The following is a 21,298-nucleotide window of genomic DNA, read 5'->3' on the forward strand; positions in this document are numbered from 1 at the left end:
GGTTTTTTGAACATGATGTTGACTAATTTGGAAATTTGGATTGCTATATTTGGATAAAAGGTACTAGTATCATGGTCAACACTGACGTGAAGGAGGAAAGTATTTCTAGATTTGGATATAGGGAATACTTGTGTTCTCATATTATTTTTCCTGCAGTGCATTCCTTGCTCTACCAGAACACATGTACTCAAGATGCTCGGCCTTGCCATATCTGAATACACCAGTTTAATGGTAACAGTGAAGACAAGCCATGGATATAAGTTTTGAGTTGGGTTCATGAGACCAGGATTTTTTTGCTCTAACAGTGAAGACACTTTTTTTTGTTATTGTTGAGACGGAGCAGGGTTTGAACTGGGTTGTGGCCCGTCTAGCCCAGGTTTATATTTTATGTTCACCATGTGACCAGCCCAGCTATTTTTTCTTTGTGAAAATGAGCCCAGTTTATTTTTTCTGAAGAATACCCAATCCAGGCCTACTTATTTTTCTACGCCCTGATGGGCTGCAACTCTTTCAAGACGCCTGCAAATCTTGAAAGTAATATGAAATGGGTTGTAAATATAAAAACAGATGACAAATTGGCAATTACTTAATAATTTCTAAAAAAATTCACATTTCCAGATTCCAATTTCACTGGGCATTAACCTAATTTAAATATATCTTCAAAGTACTTTAAATCTGGCTCGACATTTCGGTATTAAAAATAGTTTGGAACCCACAGAAATATGCGAAATTGGCTCTGGCCAACCAAAAAAAACGAACTACAATAAATTGCATAAGAAGTCGCAATGAGCTATATATAAATTATTAAAAAAAGAGGGAATGATCTGACTTATGGGCCTATTAAGTTGACGCGTATGCAAGATTTTTTTAGTTATTATATACGTCAACAAACGATTCTAACGGCCGTCGTGTTTCTTCAATCTCTGATCTTCTTGCTACAGCCGCCAAATCCAGCGCCGGCGGGACCGCCTGCTCCCGCCTCCCGTGCAGGCCTCACCGCCCCCTACTACTCCCACCGCTGGCCAGGGCATCCCTCTACTCACCCACACCCCCCGTTATTCTACGGCGACGGCAGCCTCACACCGCAGCCGAACCAGTGAACCCTCGTACTCCTCTCCGCATGGGCATCCACTGCCGCGTCTTCCACGGCTCCGCATCATCCCCTTCCTAGGCCTCGCCGTCGTCCACCGCCCTGGTGCTCTCGGCGCGGCGTGGTCAACATGGTCAAGGAACGACTTCCATCGGAAGAGTACTGTAGTGGAGAGGCTGACAGCTGGGTCCACAGCAGCCGCAAGGAAGTGCCTCCTTATTACGCGGAAAATAATTATTCCTCCACCTGATAGCAGGGACCCATCGAACGGGCAACTATATTTCACGAAAAAAATGTTTCCCCCTGACTGCTGGGACCTACCAGCTACATCTTCGCACGCAAGGAAGTGCGCCCGGGCAAAAAAAATGATTCGCCACCCTGACTGTTGGGACCCACCAGCTACATCTTCGCACGCAAGGAAGTGCCTGACAGTCGGGACCCACCTGGTCGAAGAATACGTAGCGTTGTCATTCTGGTCGTGAACGTGTACGTACATACTGGTCGATGTAGAGGCGCGCACGTGTCATAGTAGAGGCGCGCACGTAGCATGTACACATATGTACAGCGTACCACTCGACGCCGAAACATCAAGTTTCTCAAAGTTCAATGGTCACACCATTCCGAGGAAGAAGCTACTTGGGAAAGGGAGGATCGTCTTCGACTTGAGTACCCCACCTTCTTCCCAACGGATCCTAAATCTCGGGACGAGATTCTTTTGAGTGGGGGTGAGTTGTCACATCCTAGTTAGTTCATGCATCAGAGTGTTGCATCATGTCTATATTTCACAGAAACCTGAAATGGGAATGCCAGAAAACCCCCAGCACCCCCCCTGGAACAACTAGGGTTTACTAAATTTTTTTCCAATGAACCTGAAATGCCCTCCATAAATGTTCACCACCTTTGGTCTTGGCTAAAACCTCTGCCAAAAATGGTTTCATATTTTTGGAGGCCATCTTGGATTTTTGCACAAGCCATAAGTATTTGCATTTGGGCATTTTAAATGCTATAAATATTTTTAAATGTCCAAATAATCTTGAAGGTATTTTTAGGCTGTTGGGAATAATCTCAAAGGTGCCTCAGAATATTTTCAGGATTTTTCCAAATGAAATAGTATTTTTACTATTTCAAAACACAGTACAGAAATAAATAAAAAAAGAGAAAAGAACAAAAGGCAGAAAACTTACCTGGCAGCCCACCTGGCGGCCCAGCACTGTGCTGGCCCGCGCCAGTCAGCTGCCTGCTCTCGCCAGAGCAGGCAGAGAGGTGACGCCGGCGAGCGTGAGCTCGCCACGGCGCCAGCAGCTTGCCGCCCCGCCGCGGATGAGCTGGCCGACCTCCCTCGACGCGCCCCGAGCCCCTGGACATTGCCATTCTCCCCCATCGCCTCTCCCTCGCCTTCTCCCTACCATGGCCGACGCCGCCGCAGCCACCTCACCGGAGTAACCGCGGCCACCATCGACCTCGCACCGTACTAACGTGTCCTACAGCACCGCCGTCACCCACTCCTTCGAGCAAGCCGAGCCCCGAGCGCTCGTTTGCCCCGAAGCTCCGTCACCGACCTCGCCTTCGCCGCTCACCGTCGGAGATCCCCTCCGCCGTCGCCACTGCTACAGCTCGTCTCCGACCTCGCCGTCTGCTCCGTCGCAACCGCCGTGAGCATGGCCACCTTTCCATCCTCTCCTCTCTCTCTCTCGAGCTCTGCAGCCACCGCACGAAGTTCACCCGAACGCGCCGCCGCACGAGCTCGTCGCCAAAGCGATGTCGGCGGAAGAAATACGAAGAAACCTATCACACTTTTGTAGTATAGACGCGGTGCACCTGATTTTATAGGCATCGGAATGGGTTTATCTTGGAAGATCTTGACTTCTCCGGCGATCTTTGGGCTTATTAAGCTTAAGAATCTTACTTAATAGGACAAGGCTCCGGCCATCCAACGGCCACACCACCGTAGCCATTAGCTTCACCGCAACGCCAGGAACCCGTAGCGCCATCGCATGTCCCTCGCCGTGCTCTCTAGCTACGGTTTCAACCACGCCCGTACTCCGGCAGCCACACGGCTCGTCGCCGGCGTCGATTCCGGCGACCCCGAGCTCCACTACCACCACCAGTCGACGCGGTTCGCCCCCAGCTACACATAGGTACTCTCCGCCGTCCTTTTGGTCGCCGGAGGGGGATCCCGCACTCCACCGCCGCGTCTGGACGTCGCCGGCGGCTAAACGCCGGTGAGTCAACGTGGTTTGACCACGGTTTAACCCCCAGGGTCACTGACGAGTGGGGCCCGCCTGCTAACTAATCTGAGTTAGAGTTAAAACTAATCCTAATTAACTAATTACCTAACAGTGACACTGACACAGGGGACCCACACGTCAGGATTGACCTGGACGACCCCGTTGACCTGCTGACGTCACACTGACGTCAGGCTGACGCAGTAAAGCTTTTACTGGAATTATTCTTATATTGGAAATTCCAGAAATTATCACAAACTTCAAAAAATCATAGAAAATAATCTATAGCTCAGAATGAAAAGATTTATATATGAAAAATGATCAGAAAAATCCACTCTATCCATCTGTACTAGTTTCATGCATGATTAAGCAAGTTAACCTACTGTTTTATACAGAACAAGATAAAGCACTAATATGGGCCATTTATGAACTTGGAATTTGAATCTTTGATTCAAATTAGTCCAAACCCTTCTGGCCTTAGTTGCATTAGCCCAATACATCCATTTTGCCATGTCCCATGCATGCATCATATTGTTGCACTTGCTTGATGTTGATTGTGCTTCGATGTGTTCATTGTGGTAGGTCCTGCCTCCGAGGATATTCACGGGTATCCAACTGAAGGGCAGTATCCCACCACCACTCTGTCAGGCAAGCAACCCATTGATCATTTCGATACAAACCCATCTTCTCGCTTCTGCTCTCGTTTACTGCATTAAGACAACGCGATTCAAACTGCTGTGTGTTGCGGTAGTTGAACCCACTTTCCTTTGCATGACCTGTCATTGCCACAGTAACTAGATGAAACCCACTAGCATGTGTAGGAGTTGATTGAGCCATGTTGTGTTCCTACAACGCTATGCTTGCTACGCTTAGAGTTGTGTCAGGTCTGGCTCATCAGGGTGATGAACTAGAGTGAAAGTGCGTGTGTCGGTAATGAGAGTGAAGTGTGGAATACGATTTGGTAAAGGTATCGATGGGAGGCCATGTAGGAGTACATGGTGGGTTGTTTCATTGAGACCGTCCCTAAGAACTGAGATCTGTATGCGTGATTTAAGATTCAGCTACTACCACACATTGGGCCCGAAACCAATGGACCCCCTCGGCTTCTTGTTCACCCTTGTCCTCTGTCCAGGAGTTGCACGTAGTTTCTGGTGTTTGTAGTAAGCTGGAGGCCGTGGACAGCGCTGACCAAGGGGTGGGCTGTGATGCGGTAGGCTCGTGGCCCGGTGTACCGAGTCGCCCGTTTGGTGACCGGGAACCCTGCACACATCGTTCGGGGCCGTATGTGGAAACCTCGGCCGGACTCCCTGCGGATGGAACCCGAATAGGCGATAAACCTGGACTAGAGACTCGAGTGTTTAGGTAGGCTGTGGCCAACACCCACGTTGGGCTTCCGCTTGAAGGTTGCCGAGTACACGTCGTGTAGCGACGATAAGTGGTGAGAGCGTGTGTGACGAAGTACACCCCTGCAGGGTATGAAACTATTCGAATAGCCGCGTCCGCGGTAAAGGACTACTTGGTCGCTTATGCAGTTCATAGACAAGTAAATGGATACTACTAAAAGCCTCAAGATAAGTGTGAGTACCGCGGATGGCCCTCTCGTTGGATGACGAGGGAGGATCCACGGTGGAGTATTGAGATGGTGATTAGTGGACTCGTGTGCGAATACTATTTCACAAGTGGTGTACCGTAGGATAGCTTAGCCAAGAGTCAAAGCTGGCTTGCTGCAATAACCCCACTACCTCCTTGTGAATGAGCATGTATAGTAGGATCTGTTGTAAGACTTGCTGAGTACCTTTGTACTCATGTTGCTTTAATTACTGTTTTCAGACGACAACACCGCCCCTTCTGACGGGTTCTACGTAGAACTCGACGACGATGAGTGACGCGCCACCCAGGTGGTGATCTAGGCTTGTGAAGGGCCTATGTAGATAGACAGGCTTCGTCAAGCCTTCTTTCTTCTAGTGTCTGTACCCAGACAGTTTGCTTCCGCATGTGCTTGTATGATTGTATGACTTGAGTGTTGGGTCATGCGACCCCTATCTGTATGAACAAGTTATGTAAGGCTCTCCGGAGCCCCTTAAATAAAGTACTTGAGTTGTAGAGTTTTGTTGTGATGCCATGTTGTATTCGCGCATATCGAGCATATTGTGTGTATGTTTGAAATGCTTGGTATGTGTGGGATCCGATAATCTAGTTGTCTATCTTTAGCAGCCTCTCTTATGGGGAAATGTAGTCTGGTGCCTCCTTGAGCCATAGTAGTCCGCTACAGCCCGGTTCACCGGAGTCCTGCTAGCCCAGCACTACTGCTCTGGACACTTGACTGGCCGGCATGTGAGTCATATCGTTCCTGTGTCTGTCCCTTCGGGGAAATGTCACACGGTGACATCCGGAGTCCTGCCTAGCCTGCTACAGCCCGGGTTCCCGGAGTCCTGTTAGCCCAGTGCTTCAGCCCGGATTCACACGCTGCTGACCGACATGTTCGATGTTGATTCATGTATGCCTGTCCCCATACGTTAGTGCCGCTTTGGGTTCACGACTAGCCATGTCGGCCCGGGTTCTCTGTCATATGGATGCTAGCGACATTGTCATATACGTGAGCCAAAAGGCGCAAACGGTCCCGGGCCATGGTAAGGCGACACCCGTGGGAGTACCGTGCGTGAGGCCGCAATGTGATATGAGGTGTTACAGGCTAGGTCGGTGTGACTTGGAATCGGGGTCCCGACAGCGTTGGCATCAGAGCCGGACTGCCTGTAGGTGCGATAAGCCAAACTGGCCGATGTCGAGTCTAGAAATGCTTTAGTTATGTGTAGGGGAATTGATTGTGGGAGGGAACGTAAGGTTCTTTTACTCCTTTACCTCATGCCCTCTGATCTGAGTCATACTCTTCTCATTCTACGCGGGTTAAGGACTAGGCTCTCTCCTCTCTATCAGGTTCACGTGTTACTAATCCGTAGTAACTTATAGGATTGTTGGTTCCATGCTTCGGTTCAGTTTCTACTACCCTAGTATGTTGTCGGTTGAACCAGAACCTTGACATGATGTTGTTGAGTGGTATTGCAAACTGTTGCGAATGTCTCAAATCCTTTTTCCCGAGCATTTACAACCGTTATGATGTCCAAATTCTCCTAGAAATACTAATGCCTTGTATTATTTCGTGCTTTCAGATGGCCACCCGTTCCCAGAACCAAGTGGTTCGTCTGACCCGGTGCATCGGCGTACCTGGTCACACGGCCATGTTGGTCCGAGTGATGGTTGAGACAGGCTATCGTTGGTATCCCGAGTATACCGTCGAGGAGCAGTTCCGAGACTTTAATCGAAGTCAGTATCTTTGCACAGTCAGGATCTTCCCATCCTACCCTGGAGCCACTGAACCCCTCCATTGCTCTTATGGACTTGGGGTTACTATCGAGATGTCTGTGTAGGACGCAGCTTACTCAATGATGACTATCATGCGAGCCAGAACTGCCTTGCTTCAGAACACCGACTTCTGCTATATGCCAGCAGCACTCCCTGGGGCACAGGGGTACTATCAGGCCACTTACTGTGATTCTACCCATGAGGGCTCACTACTCCGTACCACTACCGAGATGCTTGAGGACAAGGACCGTGAGAATCGTGCCTTGCGAATGGAGCTCTTTAATGCTCGTGCTGATCACTGGGCCACACTGACACGGTTTGCACCTGCCGTGCAAGCTGGGTTCATGGACATGAGGGACATATATCCCGTGCGATCTGGCCTGCCAGAATGTATGGAATGGCGTGATGTAGGAGGCATCACCCCTCCTCGTGGACCCCGTCTGCCACCGTTTGTTGGACCAAGGCCACACCCGAGTCCCTATGGACCGCAGGCTCCACAGGACCGACTGTTTCCGGATGATCATGTTCAGCTCCCAGGACATGGCGGTGACTTCTATGAGGATTACTACGGAGACGTCTGAGTTGGTAGTAGCACTACTAGTATTGTAACAGTTGTAATCTCCACAGTCCTGCGTGTCTTGTGGGATACGACTTGGTGTGTATCACGTTCCGGAGGTGTAGAAAAATAATGTATAGGAGCTTGGAATGCCTTTGATGAGATGTATCGTCCTTCATCGTAGCTGTACCTTGGCCTGGGCTTGTACTAAATTATGTATGGCGTGTATGACCGTTGGTATATGTATGTTGCCATGTTACCATGTCATACTGATGGTCATCTCTGCATTCCGTGTTATCCATTACATTCCGCATTTCCCTATCAAGATTTAGCCATCCCCGTCTAAACCGTTGCTTTGTTCCTCCTAGGATGGTTAACACCCGCAACAACCCTGCTGTCCAGGCGCAGGATGAAGCCAATGCAGCCAGGGCGGAGGATCTGCCCCAACCGCCTTCACTGGCCGAAGTTATGCTAGAGGCAGAAAGAAACAAGCGTGAGACTAACCGCTTGCTAGAGCGAATTGAGCAGAATACTGCACGTCACCAGAGGGACGACCTGGTGTCCATCAATGACTTTATCAAGCTGCACCCACCGAAGTTCAACCACTCCGTCGAGCCCCTTGATGCGGATGATTGGCTTCGCAGCATCACCCATAAGCTACGTTCTGCTAACGTAGCCGAAGCTGATAAGGTTACCTACGCTGCCTATCACCTCGAAGGCCCTGCTAGCCTTTGGTGGGAGAACTTTGAGGCTATGCGCCCAGCTGGCCAAATCACTACTTGGGCTGAATTCAGTGAGGCTTTCCGTGAGCATCACATTCCGGAGGGTCTCATAGATCGTAAGCGGGAAGAATTCTGCAACTTCACCCAAGGCAGACTGACCGTGGATGCTTACAGCCGTGAGTTTGGAAATCTAGCACGCTATGCTCCTGAAGAGGTATCCACCGACGCCAAGAAGCAGGCAAGGTTCCGCAAGGGACTTAGCCCCGAGCTTCGCCGTGATCTCCGTCTGCATGAGTGCACCTCTTTCCAGAAGTTGGTCAATAAGGCCATCAGTGCCGAGACAGGACAAACTGACTATGACGCTGCACGCAAGCACTCTCGTGACTTTGGTTCCTCATCTGGCTCCGGATCCCAGAAGCGCCGGGTCTGGATTTCAAATACTGCTCTGCCACCCAGGTTCACTCCGAGGCCATCCTTCGAGGCGCCTCGCCCCAACCAGCAGCATGCACCGCCCAAGGTTTATGGTGGCCCCGCTGCTAATGCTGCTCCACGCCCCAATATTGTGACATGCTTCAAGTGTGGAGAAACGGGTCACTATCAGCGCGAGTGCCCCCGAAACAACCTCAATCAACCTGGACAGTCCGTTGGCCGTGGTAAGCCAGCAGGAAAGACTTACTACGCCAAGCCAGCCACCACTGCACGTGGCCATGTCAACTATGTCTCTGCTGAAGGAACTCATGAGGATCCCAACGTCGTCCTTGGTACGCTCCTTGTTAATTGCCATCCGGCAACTGTTCTTTTCGATACTGGAGCATCTCATTCATTTATCTCTGAGAGCTATGCTCGATTACACAACACCACATTTAGTGACATGCCTACTTCCATGGAAATTCAAACTCCTGGTTCTAGATGGCAAACCTCTAAGATAAGCCATGGAAATGAAATTCTTGTTGACAGACTGGTCTTCCTTGCATCACTAATATCTCTCAAGTCCTCGGACATAAACATCATCTTGGGTATGGACTGGATGTCAGCTCATTATGCTAAGATTGATTGCTCCACTAGAACTGTTCAACTCACCCATCCGTCGGGCAAGACAGTCAATGTTTTGACCCGAGTGTCTAAGCGTCAGCTCTACTCATTAAATGCCAACCCTCTTCCAGACCTCGAAGATGTGCCGGTAGTCCGTGACTTTCCGGATGTCTTCCCTGAAGAACTGCCAGGTATTCCACCTGACAGGGATGTTGAGTTTGTGATAGACCTTGTTCCAGGAACCGTCCCAATCTCCAGAAGACCCTATAAGATGGCACCCCTAGAGCTAGCCGAGCTTAAGAAACAACTCGATGAGTCCTTGAAAAAGGGTTTCATCCGTCCCAGTTCTTCTCCGTGGGCTTGCCCCGTCCTCTTCGTCAAGAAGAAGGATGGTACGGATCGGATGGTTGTAGATTACCGACCCGTCAACCTAGTAACCATCAAGAACAAGTATCCGCTTCCCAGGATCAACGACCTGTATGATCAGCTCGCTGGATCCTCAGTCTTTTCTAAAATGGATTTGAGGTTGGGCTACCATCAAATCAAAATCAGGAACGGGGACATCCCTAAAACGGCCTTTGTTACTCGTTATGGCCAATACGAGTATACAGTCATGTCCTTCGGGTTAACCAATGCTCCAGCCACCTTTTCTCGCTTGATGAACTCGATCTTCATGGAGTACTTAGACAAGTTCGTCGTGGTTTACCTCGATGATATCTTTATCTACTCGAAGAACGAGGAAGAGCATGCCGAACATCTTAGACTTGTGTTAGAAAAACTCAGAGAGCATCGCCTTTATGCCAAGTTCTCCAAGTGCGAATTTTGGTTGCCAGAAGTGACCTACCTAGGCCACGTGATCTCTGGTAAAGGTATTGCTGTCAATCCCGAACGAGTTCAAGCCATCCTTGACTGGACTCCCCCTGAAACGGTCAAGCAAGTTCGGAGTTTCCTTGGCTTAGCGAGCTACTGCCGTCGCTTCGTCGAGAATTTCTCCAAGGTTGCTAAACCTCTAACCGAACTCCTCAAGAAAGATAAGAAGTTCGAGTGGACCCCACAGTGCGAGTTCAGCTTTCAGGAACTGAAAAGACGCCTGACGTCTGCCCCCGTACTCGTACCACCAGATTTTTCTAAAGACTTTGTTATTTATTGCGACGCCTCGCGACAAGGACTAGGTTGCATACTCATGCAAGACCGTCATGTGATTGCCTACGCTTCCCGACAGTTGCGTCCACATGAGGATAATTATCCCACACATGATCTAGAGCTTGCAGCCGTAGTCCATGCTCTCAAAACATGGCGACATTACCTTCTCGGTAACCGTTGCGAGATTTTCACCGACCATCAGAGTCTGAAATACATTTTCACCCAACCGGATTTGAATCTCAGGCAAAGACGTTGGGTCGAGTTGATCTCAGACTACGACTTAGAAATAACTTACACCCCGGGCAAAGCCAACGTCATGGCTGATGCGCTAAGCCGTAAATCCTATTGTAACAACTTGATGTTACAACAAAGCCAACCACTTCTCCACGAGGAATTCTGTAAGCTTAACCTTCACATTGTTCCTCAAGGATTTCTATCCACCCTGGTGGCGAAACCTACCCTTACGGATCAGATCATTAAAGCTCAGAAGGTAGATCCGGGAATCTCCCGCATTAAGAGAAACATCAAGAAAGGAGTTGCGGATTGTTTCTCCGTTGATGACCAAGGTGACGTGTTCTTTGGAGACCGCCTAGTGGTTCCTAAGGTGCGCAACCTGAGGCGATTGATCCTTAAAGAAGCTCATGAATCTCCTCTCACCATTCATCCCGGTAGTACTAAAATGTATCAAGACCTACGCCAGAGGTTTTGGTGGACTAGGATGAAGAGAGAAATTGCTCAATTCATTGCTAATTGCGACGTCTGCCGACGTGTTAAAGCAGAGCATCAGCGACCTGCTGGCACCCTTCAGCCTCTGGCTATTCCTGAATGGAAATGGGATAAAATCGGTATGGATTTCATTACTGGGTTCCCCAGGACCAAGAGGGGAAACAATGCTATCTTCGTTGTTGTCGATCGTCTTTCCAAAGTAGCCCACTTCCTACCTGTTCGTGAGAGTATAACCGCTAGCCAGCTAGCAGACTTGTACATCTCCCGAATAGTGTCTCTGCATGGTGTTCCATTGGAAATTAACTCAGACCGTGGAAGTCTCTTCACCTCTCGATTTTGGGAAAGTTTCCAAAATGCTATGGGAACTCGTCTCTCTTTTAGCACCGCCTTTCACCCTCAATCAAGTGGTCAGGTAGAACGAGTTAATCAAATTCTGGAGGATATGCTCCGAGCTTCTGTCATCTCCTTCGGCATGGATTGGGAGAAATGCCTTCCATTCGCCGAGTTCGCTTATAACAATAGTTACCAAGCTAGTTTGGGCAAAGCCCCCTTTCGAGGTTCTCTATGGACGAAAATGTCGAACGCCTCTTAACTGGTCAGAGACCGGGGAAAGACAACTCTTTGGCCCGGATATGATTCAGGAAGCAGAAGAGCAGGTTCGCATTATTCGTGAGAAATTGAAAGCAGCCCAATCTCGCCAAAAGAGCCATTATGATCGCAAACATAAGGCTATGACTTTTGAGGTTGACGAGAAGGCTTACCTCCGGGTGACTCCTTTAAAGGGAACCCATCGATTCGGTATCAAAGGCAAATTGGCTCCTCGTTACATTGGACCCTTTCGCATTCTTGCCAAGCGAGGAGAAGTTGCCTACCAATTGGAACTTCCTCCGCATCTTTCCAAGGTTCATGACGTCTTTCACGTTTCCCAACTCAGGCGTTGCTTCTCGGATCCTATCCGTGGAGTGGACCACGAAACGCTAGATCTCCAAGATAATCTCACATATCGGGAGTATCCCGTTCGAATCCTTGATCAAGCCGAACGTACCACTCGACGCCGAAACATCAAGTTTCTCAAAGTTCAATGGTCACACCATTCCGAGGAAGAAGCTACTTGGGAAAGGGAGGATCGTCTTCGACTTGAGTACCCCACCTTCTTCCCAACGGATCCTAAATCTCGGGACGAGATTCTTTTGAGTGGGGGTGAGTTGTCACATCCTAGTTAGTTCATGCATCAGAGTGTTGCATCATGTCTATATTTCACAGAAACCTGAAATGGGAATGCCAGAAAACCCCCAGCACCCCCCCTGGAACAACTAGGGTTTACTAAATTTTTTTCCAATGAACCTGAAATGCCCTCCATAAATGTTCACCACCTTTGGTCTTGGCTAAAACCTCTGCCAAAAATGGTTTCATATTTTTGGAGGCCATCTTGGATTTTTGCACAAGCCATAAGTATTTGCATTTGGGCATTTTAAATGCTATAAATATTTTTAAATGTCCAAATAATCTTGAAGGTATTTTTAGGCTGTTGGGAATAATCTCAAAGGTGCCTCAGAATATTTTCAGGATTTTTCCAAATGAAATAGTATTTTTACTATTTCAAAACACAGTACAGAAATAAATAAAAAAAGAGAAAAGAACAGAAGGCAGAAAACTTACCTGGCAGCCCACCTGGCGGCCCAGCACTGTGCTGGCCCGCGCCAGTCAGCTGCCTGCTCTCGCCAGAGCAGGCAGAGAGGTGACGCCGGCGAGCGTGAGCTCGCCACGGCGCCAGCAGCTTGCCGCCCCGCCGCGGATGAGCTGGCCGACCTCCCTCGACGCGCCCCGAGCCCCTGGACATTACCATTCTCCCCCATCGCCTCTCCCTCGCCCTCTCCCTACCATGGCCGACGCCGCCGCAGCCACCTCACCGGAGTAACCGCGGCCACCATCGACCTCGCACCGTACTAACGTGTCCTACAGCACCGCCGTCACCCACTCCTTCGAGCAAGCCGAGCCCCGAGTGCTCGTTTGCCCCGAAGCTCCGTCACCGACCTCGCCTTCGCCGCTCACCGTCGGAGATCCCCTCCGCCGTCGCCACTGCTACAGCTCGTCTCCGACCTCGCCGTCTGCTCCGTCGCAACCGCCGTGAGCATGGCCACCTTTCCATCCTCTCCTCTCTCTCTCTCTCGAGCTCTGCAGCCACCGCACGAAGTTCACCCGAACGCGCCGCCGCACGAGCTCGTCGCCGACAAGGCTCCGGCCATCCAACGGCCACACCACCGTAGCCATTAGCTTCACCGCAACGCCAGGAACCCGTAGCGTCATCGCATGTCCCTCGCCGTGCTCTCTAGCTACGGTTTCAACCACGCCCGTACTCCGGCAGCCACACCGCTCGTCGCCGGCGTCGATTCCGGCGACCCCGAGCTCCACTACCACCACCAGTCGACGCGGTTCGCCCCCAGCTACACATAGGTACTCTCCGCCGTCCTTTTGGTCGCTGGAGGGGGATCCCGCACTCCACCGCCGCGTCTGGACGTCGCCGGCGGCTAAACGCCGGCGAGTCAACGTGGTTTGACCACGGTTTAACCCCCCCAGGGTCACTGACGAGTGGGGCCCGCCTGCTAACTAATCTGAGTTAGAGTTAAAACTAATCCTAATTAACTAATTACCTAACAGTGACACTGACACAGGGGACCCACACGTCAGGATTGACCTGGACGACCCTGTTGACCTGCTGACGTCACACTGACGTCAGGCTGACGCAGTAAAGCTTTTACTGGAATTATTCTTATATTGGAAATTCCAGAAATTATCACAAACTTCAAAAAATCATAGAAAATAATCTATAGCTCAGAATGAAAAGATTTATATATGAAAAATGATCAGAAAAATCCACTCTATCCATCTGTACTGGTTTCATGCATGATTAAGCAAGTTAACCTACTGTTTTATACAGAACAAGATAAAGCACTAATATGGGCCATTTATGAACTTGGAATTTGAATCTTTGATTCAAATTAGTCCAAACCCTTCTGGCCTTAGTTGCATTAGCCCAATACATCCATTTTGCCATGTCCCATGCATGCATCATATTGTTGCACTTGCTTGACGTTGATTGTGCTTCGATGTGTTCATTGTGGTAGGTCCTGCCTCCGAGGATATTCACGGGTATCCAACTGAAGGACAGTATCCCACCACCACTCTGTCAGGCAAGCAACCCATTGATCATTTCGATACAAACCCATCTTCTCGCTTCTGCTCTCGTTTACTGCATTAAGACAACGCGATTCAAACTGCTGTGTGTTGCGGTAGTTGAACCCACTTTCCTTTGCATGACCTGTCATTGCCACAGTAACTAGATGAAACCCACTAGCATGTGTAGGAGTTGATTGAGCCATGTTGTGTTCCTACAATGCTATGCTTGCTACGCTTAGAGTTGTGTCAGGTCTGGCTCATCAGGGTGATGAGCTAGAGTGAAAGTGCGTGTGTCGGTAATGAGAGTGAAGTGTGGAATACGATTTGGTAAAGGTATCGATGGGAGGCCATGTAGGAGTACATGGTGGGTTGTTTCATTGAGACCGTCCCTAAGAACTGAGATCTGTATGCGTGATTTGAGATTCAGCTACTACCACACATTGGGCCCGAAACCAGTGGACCCCCTCGGCTTCTTGTTCACCCTTGTCCTCTGTCCAGGAGTTGCACGTAGTTTCTGGTGTTTGTAGTAAGCTGGAGGCCGTGGACAGCGCTGACCAAGGGGTGGGCTGTGATGCGGTAGGCTCGTGGCCCGGTGTACCGAGTCGCCCGTTTGGTGACCGGGAACCCTGCACACATCGTTCGGGGCCGTATGTGGAAACCTCGGCCGGACTCCCTGCGGATGGAACCCGAATAGGCGATAAACCTGGACTAGAGACTCGAGTGTTTAGGTAGGCTGTGGCCGACACCCACGTTGGGCTTCCGCTTGAAGGTTGCCGAGTACACGTCGTGTAGCGACGATAAGTGGTGAGAGCGTGTGTGACGAAGTACACCCCTGCAGGGTATGAAACTATTCGAATAGCCGCGTCCGCGGTAAAGGACTACTTGGTCGCTTATGCAGTTCATAGACAAGTAAATGGATACTACTAAAAGCCTCAAGATAAGTGTGAGTACCGCGGATGGCCCTCTCGTTGGATGACGAGGGAGTATCCACGGTGGAGTATTGAGATGGTGATTAGTGGACTCGTGTGCGAAAACTATTTCACAAGTGGTGTACCGTAGGATAGCTTAGCCAAGAGTCAAAGCTGGCTTGCTGCAATAACCCCACTACCTCCTTGTGAATGAGCATGTATAGTAGGATCTGTTGTAAGACTTGCTGAGTACCTTTGTACTCATGTTGCTTTAATTACTGTTTTCAGACGACAACACCGCCCCTTCTGACGGGTTCTACGTAGAACTCGACGACGATGAGTGACGCGCCACCCAGGTGGTGATCTAGGCTTGTGAAGGGCCTATGTAGATAGACAGGCTTCGTCAAGCCTTCTTTCTTCTAGTGTCTGTACCCAGACAGTTTGCTTCCGCATGTGCTTGTATGATTGTATGACTTGAGTGTTGGGTCATGCGACCCCTATCTGTATGAACAAGTTATGTAAGGCTCTCCGGAGCCCCTTAAATAAAGTACTTGAGTTGTAGAGTTTTGTTGTGATGCCATGTTATATTCGCGCATATCGAGCATATTGTGTGTATGTTTGAAATGCTTGGTATGTGTGGGATCCGACAATCTAGTTGTCTATCTTTAGCAGCCTCTCTTATGGGGAAATGTAGTCTGGTGCCTCCTTGAGCCATAGTAGTCCGCTACAGCCCAGTTCACCGGAGTCCTGCTAGCCCAGCACTACTGCTCTGGACACTTGACTGGCCGGCATGTGATTCATATCGTTCCTGTGTCTGTCCCTTCGGGGAAATGTCACACGGTGACATCCGGAGTCCTGCCTAGCCTGCTACAGCCCGGGTTCCCGGAGTCCTGTTAGCCCAGTGCTTCAGCCCGGATTCACACGCTGCTGACCGACATGTTCGATGTTGATTCATGTATGCCTGTCCCCATACGTTAGTGCCGCTTTGGGTTCACGACTAGCCATGTCGGCCCGGGTTCTCTGTCATATGGATGCTAGCGACATTGTCATATACGTGAGCCAAAAGGCGCAAACGGTCCCGGGCCATGGTAAGGCGACACCCGTGGGAGTACCGTGCGTGAGGCCGCAATGTGATATGAGGTGTTACAGGCTAGATCGGTGTGACTTGGAATCGGGGTCCTGACAGCTACGGTCGAAACGGGGGTCCTGTTCATCAGGAGGGGTGTGGCGTACCGCAAAACGGAACTCCACGGGATACTGTTCATCTCCACCATCGACCCCCTCCAGCCTCCACGGGCTACTGTTCATCCACCATCGACCTCCTCCAGCCTCCACCTGTGACTGTTCATCCACGGGCTCCTGTTCATCCAGCCTCCACCGCGCGCTACTCCACCGGCTACTGTTCAACCAGCCCTCTCCACGGGCTCCTGTTCAACCACCCCTCCACGGGCTACTGTTCATCCAGCCCTCCACCGTCTACTGTTCATCCTGCCCTCCAAGGGGTGGTCCTGTTCATCCTGCCCTCCACGGGGTCCTGTTCATCCAGCCCCAATTGACTCAAACGATCGGGGTCCTGTTCATCCACCCCCACCGGGAACTGTTCATCCAAACCCCCCAGCAACGCTCACTGTTCATCCATAGGCAACGCCATGGGGTCCTGTTCATCTACCCCCACCGGAAACTGTTCATCCAAACCCCCCAGCAATGCTCAATGTTCATCCAGAGGCAGCATCGATCGGCTTCAGTTAGCAGCAGTAGCGAAGGAATCGCTCGATCGGGTTCAGTTAACAGCCATCAATCGATCGCTCGGGTTCAGTAACGCGTAGCCTGCAGTGCAATCGCTCGGGTTCAGTTAGAGCCCAACGCCTCGCTCGGGTTCAGTTAGAGCCCAACGCCTCGCACACATGCGCATACGTACGAGAGATACGCGCATCGCTTGGCCGCCGACCACCCACTGTAACCAGGGACGCCCCGATATTTTCCTCGCCCTCGCTTCTACCACGGTTTTTTCCGTCATGGACGGCCCAAAGAATGTCATGCAGCTGCGTCTCCGGCCCGCCCAAGATGAAAATCCCATTTTCTGTCATGAATTTTTGTCATAGAAGTAGGACCCCACCACATCTATGGTGATGCCGTGTTTTGTCACAATTATCGTCATAGAAGTGTCATAAGTATGACAGAAAAGATTTTTGTTCGGCCCAAAATGTCACGGATGTGTCTTTTTTTGTAGTGTTGATACTGGTGCATCGCATTCATACATATCAAGGGGATTTCTGGACAAGTTTAAGTTACCCACCTTAGCCCTTAGGTCACCCGTGTTAGTAAGCTCGCCAGGAGCAGAGTATATGGCTAGCCGATGATGTGATCGGTTACCCTTAACCATTGGTAGCCATGTTTTCCCCTCAGACCTAATAATTTTGGAGTCACAAGGATTGGATATAATACTAGGCATGGATGGGCTATCAAAGTATGGAGGGAACATTGACTGTGCTAGTAAGTCAATTCTGCTCACCACCCCGGAGGGAAAAAGGATCAAGTATGTATCCAGGCATGCGCCAAGGAGGACCCAAGTAAATTCCCTCTCAGGAGTTGTTCAGGAGGAAGTGCCTGTAGTAAAGGATTACCCGGATGTATTTCCAGAGGAACTACCAGGCATGCCACCGGATCGGGACATTGAATTTTTGATAGAGTTGTTGCCAGGAATGGGACCAATATCGAAGAGGCCATACCGGATGCCCGCAAATGATCTGGAGGAAATTAAGAAGCATATTAAGGAGTTATTGGAGAAAGGTTACATTCGACGAAGTTCGTCACCGTGGGTAGCCCCAGTGCTCTTGGTTGAGAAGAAGGATGGATCTTTGAGAATGGTTGTTGATTATCGTGCATTGAATGAAGTGACGATCAAGAACAAGTACCCCCTACCGATGATCAATGATTTGTTTGACCAGCTGCAAGGAGCTAAAGTATTCTCCAAGATCGATCTGCGATCAGGATACCACCAGCTGAAGATCCGAGAGCAGGATATACCAAGACAGCCTTTACCACAAGATACGGGCAATATGAGTACACGGTTATGTCATTTGGATTGACAAATGCCCCTGCCTATTTCATGAGTATGATGAATAAGGTGTTCATGGAGTTCTTGGATAAGTTTGTTGTGGTGTTCATTGATGATATTTTGGTATACTCGAAGAATGAAGAGGAGCACAAGGAGCATTTGCGTTTAGTTCTCGAGAATCTCAGGGAGCATCGTTATATGCCAAGTTCAGCAAATGTGAGTTTTGGTTGAAGGAAGTTGGATTCCTTGGACATGTTATATCAGGAGAAGGTATAGCAGTAGACTCTACCAAGGTTCAGTCAGTCACTGAGTGGTTGGCACCCACCTCAGTAGGAGAGATCCGCGGTTTTCTTGGACTCGTGGGATATTATCGGAGATTCATTGAGAATTTTTCCAAGATTGCGAAACCGATGACAGAGTTGTTGAAGAAGGACACTAAGTTCAAATGGACCAAAGATTGTGAAGCTAGTTTTCAGGAGTTGAAGAAACGTTTGGTTACAGCCCCAGTGCTGATTCTTCTGGATATACGCAAGGATTTCCAAGTGTATTGCGACGCTTCTCGCTTGGGACTTGGAGGAGTACTTATGCAAGACGGAAGAGTTGTTTCATATGCCTCACGTCAGCTTCGACCACATGAGTTGAATTATGCCACGCATGATTTGGAGTTAGCAGCCGTAGGGCATGCGCTCAAGACCTGGAGACATTTTCTTATTGGAAACCGTTGTGATGTGTACACGGATCACAAGAATTTGAAGTACATTTTCACTTAGAAGGAGCTGAATCTCAGGCAGAGGAGATGGTTGGAGCTTATAAAGGATTATGATATGAAGTTACATTATCATCCAGGAAAGGCTAATGTAGTAGCAGACGCTTTGAGCCGAAAGAGTTATGTCAATACCCTCGTAAGCGGAGGATTACCAAAGGAGTTAGCCAAAGATCTCAGGGAGCTTCGTTTGGAGATAGTTCCTCGAGGTTTTGTCGCAACAATGGAGGTTCAGTCAAAATTATTGGGTAAGATTCGAGAAGCTCAAAAGGATGACAAGGAAATTGCTGAGATAAAAGATAAGATGAGCAAGGGAAAAGCCAAGGGTTTTCAAGAGGATGAGCACGAAACCTTATGGTTTGAGGACCGTGTATATGTACCCAATAATGCACAGATCAGGAAGTTAATACTTCAGGAAGCTCATGACTCGCCATACTCGATACACCCCGGAAACACCAAGATGTATTTGGATTTGAAGGAGCGTTTCTGGTGGACTGGTATGAAGAAAGATATTACAGAGTATGTAGCCGTTTGTGATGTATGTCAGAGAGTGAAGGCAGAACACTAGAATCCAGAAGGATTACTCCAACCTATGCCGATACCTGAATGGAAGTGGGACAAGCTTGGCATGGATTTTATCACCGGATTACCCAGGACCCGGTCAGGATATGATTCTATCTGGGTAGTAGTGGATCGTTTGACCAAGGTAGCTCACTTTATCCCTATGAAAACCACCTATATGATTGCAAAGTTGGCCAAGATATATATGACCGGGATCGTATGTCTGCACGGAGTTCCGAGAACCATCGTATCAGATAGAGGAACACAGTTTACTTCGAAGTTTTGGAATCAGCTGCACCAGACTTTGGGTACTAGGCTAGAGTTCAGTACAGCTTTTCATCCGCAGACAGATGGACATACGAAGAGAGTCAATCAGATTCTAGAGGGCATGTTGAGAGCTTGTGCGCTAGATTATGGATCTAGTTGGGATGATAATCTGCCTTACGCAGAGTTCTCATACAACAACAGTTATCAAGCCAGTTTGAAGATGGCACCTTTCAAAGCTTTATATGGAAGAAGGTGCAGGACACCGTTGATGTGGGATGAAGTTGGAGACCGCCAGTTGTTTGGACCGGATCTGATCAAGGAATCTGAAGAGAAGGTTAAGTTGATTCGCGACACACTAAAGGTAGCTCAGTCCCGGCAGAAGAGTTTTCCGATACTAAACGCAAGGAGGTAGTCTATGAAATCGAAGACAGAGCATATCTTCGTGTGTCACCTCTGCGAGGAGTTAAACGTTTTGGAGTTAAGGGAAAGTTAGCCCCGAGATTTGTAGGACCTTACCGAGTTTTGGAGCGTATGGGAGAAGTGGCCTACAAGTTGGAGTTACCCGAAGGACTGTCAGGAGTTCATGATGTGTTTCACGTTTCCCAGTTGAAGAAGTGCCATGCAGAGATGGCCGATATTCCTCTGAGAGATACAGTTCCCCTGGAAGCAATTCAGTTGGATAGCAATCTGACCTAGGAGGAGAAACCCGTCAAGATTCTCGAGTTTGCCAGCCGAGTTACGCGCAGCAAGGTTATCAAGTTTTGCAAAGTTCAGTGGAGCCACCATACCGAGGATGAAGCTACCTGGGAACGAGAGGAAGACCTACGGAAAGACCACCCACACCTATTTTCTAGCCAACCCAAATCTCGAGGGCGAGATTCATCTTAAGGGGGGTAGGTTTGTAACATCTCAATTTTCAATTTGGATGTTATACATAGGTCATCATATGCATATCATACCTTATTTGAATTTTGGTTGGGATCCTAGAAATCTTAAGCAACTCAAGGACCCAAGGAGAGAGTTGGGGATTTCATAATTTTCATATTTGAATTTTTCTCAAATTTGAAAAGAGGATCATTTTGGTTTTAATAATTTCTCTCTCCAAATTTTTCTGATATTAAAATAAATGAGTGGAGATAAAATGACTTCTCCAAAATAATAGGAATATTGGAGGAAAAAAATTAAAATCAAATAAGTATTTTATTTGGATTTTTATTGCTATTTTATTAGAATTAGAAAAATATGCATCTTTTTAAAATTGCATTTTTAGGCCAGAAAAATGTTCACTTTGTTCTAAATATTTTATTTAGACGGTGAAAATTGTTTTTGGCATTTTTAGAATTTTTTTTATATTTTATTAGGATTTTTGTTTCTTGCCAGAATTTATTTAAAAAAATCGCACGCCGAACTGGGCCAGCCCAACTGGCAGCCAGGCCTAGGCCCAGCGCCGCACCGCCTCGTGCCGCGCCCGTGTCCGCGCCGGACTCCGGCGAGGAGTCCGGATCGCCGCCGCCTTGCGCCCCCTCGCCCAAGTCGGAGCCCCCGGGGCCCCTTTATATACGGCCGACCCCGGCCCCTCCTCTCCAAGCCGCCGCCGCATTTGCTCGCCGCCACCGCCGCACGCGCTGCCACCGCCGCCTCCTCCCGCTGCAACCGCCGCCTCCTCCCGCTGCAACCGCCGCCGCCCCGCACCCCGCAGCCCCACCGGAG

This window comes from Triticum aestivum, chromosome 2D, assembly GCF_018294505.1.
Source record: "Triticum aestivum cultivar Chinese Spring chromosome 2D, IWGSC CS RefSeq v2.1, whole genome shotgun sequence".
Classification (NCBI taxonomy): domain Eukaryota; kingdom Viridiplantae; phylum Streptophyta; class Magnoliopsida; order Poales; family Poaceae; genus Triticum; species Triticum aestivum.